We start from the raw sequence: 5,940 nt of genomic DNA on the forward strand, positions 1-5,940 counted from the left end.
ATAAATACAGGTATTATGTACAATAGGAACAGAAATAGGTATAGGCAGAGTGGAAATGATACAAAAACCAAGGTTTTCAAGGTAAGAGACTTGGAAAAAAACTTCAGAGGTGGTTTTCCATTTCCTGCCTCTGCATAGCAACCCTGGACCTCCTTGGTAGCCTCCATTTTATTGCATTAGTAATCCAAGTACTAAGCAGGGCCAACCTTGCTTAGATACTAAGATTTGATGAGTTCAGGCTAGTCTAGGCTATCCAACAGCTATATATCCCAACAGCTTGAAGTTAACTTGGAAAATGCTTTTAAAATGACTCAGAAGTATTCCCATCATGACTTGAAGATACTGGACCACAAATGATGTTCACATAATAAGCATAGCATTTCCTCATTAACTGAAAAAAATGCATTTTAGAATCGCATTATCATTTGTGCTTCCCTAATACTTCCATGATGATGCTTCCAAACATGTCTCTAATGTCCCCCCCCCCCCAAAAAAAAAAGTTGGGACACCACCAAAGAAGAATGGTCAACAAGCGTATACCTGCAGTTCCATTCCATGGCATCAACAGCTTTGATCAGAACAGTGTAGGCCTGGGAAAATTTGTCTTTTGGAATTAATTTGGAAGTATCAGTTAAAATTATCAAACATCTGATGAAGCTATAGGCCTTAGACTATGTCCTTTCATTAAAAGTTAATTGATCAGTTTCACCAACATAAAATATTTTCAAAAAGAGGTCAACATCTGATTGGGCCTTACTATTCATGAGGCCTTCTTTTATTTCTTCCTTCAGAAATGCTTGGCTGGTGGCTTTTGGGAGCCTAGGGACTATGTAGATCTCCTCTTGCTGAGTAACTTTTCATTTGTGCTAAACTTTTATGTTCTCTTCTTCTGGTCTGCTGATTTCATTTTGTGAGTGCATGTTTAAAATAAAATAAAATACCATCTATGGAATAAATTGTAGCTAGAAATTTCATTTACCAATAAGCATTCGCTAATGTTATTTTCTAACTGCAGGAACTGTGCAGGCAGCCTGTCTGACTTGCAGTGACAATTTTCAAGACTGATGAAGTCAATTACAATGTCAGTCTAAAACATATTTGAGCTAAAGGTCTATAGATCCTATATGAAAGTTTAGAAGCATTGATTACCTCTTAGCATTGCTTTCTCTCTCAATTCCCTTTCATCTGTCTTTTCTTTTTAGCCAGTTTGTTTCTGGTTCAAGCTTTGTTTATAGCATATTCAAGTCATGGTTGGTGGAAGTTGCCTTTGCACTGCTGAGAGCTTCTCCTTCTGATGGTTCTCCTAACTGTAGTTCTGTTTCAAAGATGATCAGCTGTGTTCCATGGAAAGCAAGGTCTCATTCCCCATAATTTTCTGAAGATAAATGCAGAAACAGAAGAAAACCTTGTTCGTTGAACCAGGGTAATCTGATGATGCCGAGGAGGTTCTACATGAGCTTAAATCCCAACATCAATGTCTGCTCCAACATTTTTGTCCTTTTCTCCTTGCATGGAGCACCCAGGAAGATAAGGGGCAGTGTGAGAGAATACTGAATTTGTACACATCACTGCTTCCATCATATTAAGTCTAATGAATTTGCATGAGAGTCTCCATATCTGGAGCTACTTTGAAGCACTGTTCTGACTGGCAGAACTGAGGTATGAATCATGAGATCCTAAACAGAAGAAGGTTGTAGTGTTTACTTCCCATAAGAATTGAAATAGGAACTGTGGTACAGTATGCCTAAGAAGCATGTTACCTCCTTTCCCAAGTGGTACATACACTACAAAGGGGATGTAATGCCCACCACCAGTAACACTGATTTGTCTATGGTACCAGCACTACTACAGAAGTTGGGTCAGAGTGCTGCTGGGTTTCCCATAGTATGGGCTGTTTTTGGCCTGTGTGACCAGCTTGTCCTGGGTGTGGACAAAAAACAGATCTGCAGAAGATGGGACTTTGGGGTGGAAAGGATAATTCCAAGGTCTTTAAAAACCTGTTTCTATTGCCCTAGAGACTCATCCAGAGATAGCCAAGAACTAGCTAGGCTGGTCTGCCAAGTTTAAGGGAGGTCATTGTCAACAAAGTTTTCTCCAAGTGCTCAGAGAGCCTGGGAACCTGGTAGTCTATATGAACATATGAAGCTGCCTTATACTGAATCAGACCCTTGGTCCATCAAAGTCAATACTGTCTACTCAGACTGGCAGTGGCTCTCCATGGTCTCAAGCTGAGGTTTTTCCTGCCTAGCTGCCTGGGCCCTTTTTAGTTGGAGATGCCAGGGACTGGGACCTTCTGCTTACCAAGCAGATGCTCTATCACTGAGCCACCATTCAGACACTGATGTCCTCTACAGTCCTAGTCCATGGAAGGGCATGCCAGTTGAGGGTGGCTGACTCAGATCTCCTTGCCAAAGGCTTCTGGGAACACTGAGCAAGGGTCATTTTGGTATCATTTATCTTTTGTTTGGCACAAATAATATTTTGGGGGATGGTTGGGCAGTGATGCTCAATAACACACTGTCTATCCCCTTCTTCAGTAAGGACTGCACCTTACTCAAGGACACAGTGAGAGGTCATCACTGTCTGCCATGCGCAAACTGGATTGCAACAGTATGACCTGATCTCATTGCTTGCTACTCTGTGAGTGCACTGGTAACTCTCAGGAAAGTTTGTCTAGTAACAGGAACACCAGATGGAATATAAATTATGTTATTTTGTAGTGATCTCATCCCTCTCCCCTTTTTTTCTTCTTCCTTATGTTTCTTGGGCCTGCTGCAAACTTCTCTTTAACTGAGTTCCTTTAGAGCTTATTTACTTTTGGAATTCAGTATTTTATTGTAATTATGGTGAAGGTTTGCAGGACATATGTTGCTGTTTGCACATCTGAGACTGCATCCACATAGATACCAGTTTCCCAATATCAGTGGCATATTTTATACTGAGATGGTGCAAAGTTTTTATTATATGACTGACTAGAGATTGTACACATGGGCAATATAATGAGCCAACCAAAGAGCAGATGCTCTAACTACATGCACACCTACACAACTGTGCCATGTCAATGTGATGAGAAGTATTGATTTTATACCTATAACCAACAAATATACTTCACAGCAGGCTGTTGGGTTTTATTTAAAAAAAAACCCAACAGGCTGCTGTGAAGTATATTTTTTTTTAAAAAAGCTGCCTTAGGCAAAATCTGTTCAGTCCAGAAAAAGGGGTAAGAAATACAATTTTCTTCCAAGTCACTTGGTATGATTTTTGCACTGTTTTCTCCTATGCAGAAATCTAAAAAGGGATACAATACCCTCTTAAAATTTTGTTGCAAAAGGGCATTAGATCTATCAAAAAAATTGTTGCTGTACAGACAAGACCTATGAAGGAACTGTGGTTCCTACACTGATCTCATAGCAGTTACTTGTGTAGTCAGAAAGGCAAATGTGTTAGATACAGATCTACTTTCCAGTTTAGACCAAATCCACCTTGGGAAAACATGAGCATAAGTAAGAATCCTTTCTTCCACTACTTCTCTGATGCTAAAGGAGGTATTGGTTTGGATTTTATACCTGACTATTGTGGATAACTCTCTCATGGATTGCTGCCTTGATGTGGTGAGAGGGTTTGTGTGGTTCAGTGAGGCTGTGGGCTATGATATGTAGGTCCACCCAAGATGGACAGGCTACAGCTGAGAACCCAGACAAAATGTGATCCACTGGAGAAGGAAATGGTAACCCACTCCAGTATCCTTGCCAAGAAAACCCCATGGACAGTAACAAAAAGCTAAAAGATATGGCGCTGGAAAATGAGAGGTTGGATGGTGCTCAATATGCTACTGAGAAAGGGTGGAGGGCAAGTACAAGTAACCAGAGAAAGAATGAAGCAGCTGGGCCAAAGACAAAAGGATGCTCAGCTGTGGATATGTCTGATGGTGAAAGGAAAGTCCGATGCGGCAAAGAACAATACTGCTTTGGAACATGGAATGTAAGATCTATAAATCAAGGTAAGCTGGATGTGGTCAAACAAGAGATGGCAAGACTGAACATCGACATCTTGGGAACCAGTGAGCTAAAATGGATGGGAATGGGTGAATTTAACTCGGAGGATCACTGCATCTATTACTGTGTGAAAGAGTCCCGTAGAAGAAATGGTGCGGCCTTTATAGTTAACAAGAGAGTCATGAAGGCAGTAATGGGATACCATCTCAAAAATGACAGAATGATTTTGGTCCATATCCAAGGCAAACCATTCAATATCACAGTAATCCAAGTCTATGCCCCAGCCACTGATGCAGAAGAGGCTGAAATGAACCAGTTCTATGAAGATCTACAACACCTTCTAGAACGAACACCAAAAAAAGATGTCCTCGTCATCATAGGGGACTAGAATGCCAAAGTAGGAAGTCAAAAGGTAACTGGAACAACTGACAAGTTTGGCCTTGGAGAACAAAATGAAGCTGGACAAAGGCTAATAGAATTTTGTCAAGAGCACATGCTGGTCATAGCAAACACCCTCTTCCAGCAACCTAAAAGGCAACTCTACACATGGTCATCACCTGATGGGCAACACAGAAATCAAATTGATTATATACTCTGCAGTCAAAGATGGAGAAGCTCCTTACAGTCAGCAAAAACAAGAGCTGGAGTTGACTGTGGCTCAGATCATGAGCTACTCATTGCAAAATTCAGGCTTAAACTGAAGAAAACTGGGGAAGCCATTAGGCCATTCAGATTTGACCTTTATCACATCCTTTATGAATATACAGTGGAGGTGAAGAATAGGCTTAAGGAACTAGAGTTGATAGACAGAGTGCCTGAAAAACTATGGACGGAGGTTGATGACATTGTACAGGAGACAGCAATCAGCACCATCCCAAAGAAAAAAAATTCAAGAAAGCAAAATGGCTGTCTGATGAGACTTTACAAATAGCTGAAGAAAGAAGGAAAATGAAAGGCAAAGGTGAAAAGGAAAGATTCACACAACTGAATGCCAATGTCCAGAGCACAGCAAGGAGAGATAAGGAGGCATTCCTGAAAAACAGTGCAAAGCAATAGAGGAAAATAATCGAATGGGAAGGACAAGAGATCTCTTCAAGAAAATTGGAGAAATCTCAAGGGTATGTTTCATGCAAGGATGGCCATGATAAAGGGCAAAAACGGCAGGGACCTCACAGAAGCAGAAGAGATTAGGAAGAGATGGCAAGAATACACAGAATAATTACACAAGAAGGTTCTCAATGTCCTTGACAACCACAAAGGTGAAATCGCTGACCTCAAGCCAGACATCCTGGAGTGCGAAGTCAAATAGGCATTAGAAAGCATCACAAACAACAAAATGAGCGGAGATGGTGGTATCCCAGTTGAGCTATTCAAAATCCTAAAAGACGATGCTAAAAGTGATGTGCTCATTATGTCAGCAAATTTGGAAAACACAACAGTGGCCACACGATTGAAAAAGGTCAGTTTATATTTCAATCCCAAAGAAGAGTAAGGAATTTTTGCCAAGGAATGTTCAAACTATTGCGCCATTGCACTCATTTCACACACCAGCAAGGTCATGTTAAAGATCAAACAAGCTAGCCTTCAGCAGTATGTGGATCAGGAACTACCAGAAGTAAAAGCTGGGTTTTGGAGAGGTAGAGGAACTAGAGATCAAATTGCCAACATTCACTGGATTATGGAGAAAACACGGGAGTATCAGAAAAACATCTATTTCTGCTTCATTGACTATGCTAAAGCATTTGATTGTGTGGATCCCAATAAACTGCGGCAAATCCTTAAAGAGATGGGAGTACCAGACCATCTCACACGTCTCCTGAGAAACCTGTATAGGGGTCAAGAAGCAACTGTCAGAACAGGATATTGAACATGATTAGTTTAGAATAGGAAAAGGAGTTCGACAAGGATGCATATTGTCACCATGCTTATTTAATTTATATGCAGA

Source organism: Heteronotia binoei, chromosome 11 (assembly GCF_032191835.1).
Source record: "Heteronotia binoei isolate CCM8104 ecotype False Entrance Well chromosome 11, APGP_CSIRO_Hbin_v1, whole genome shotgun sequence".
Classification (NCBI taxonomy): Eukaryota; Metazoa; Chordata; class Lepidosauria; order Squamata; family Gekkonidae; genus Heteronotia; species Heteronotia binoei.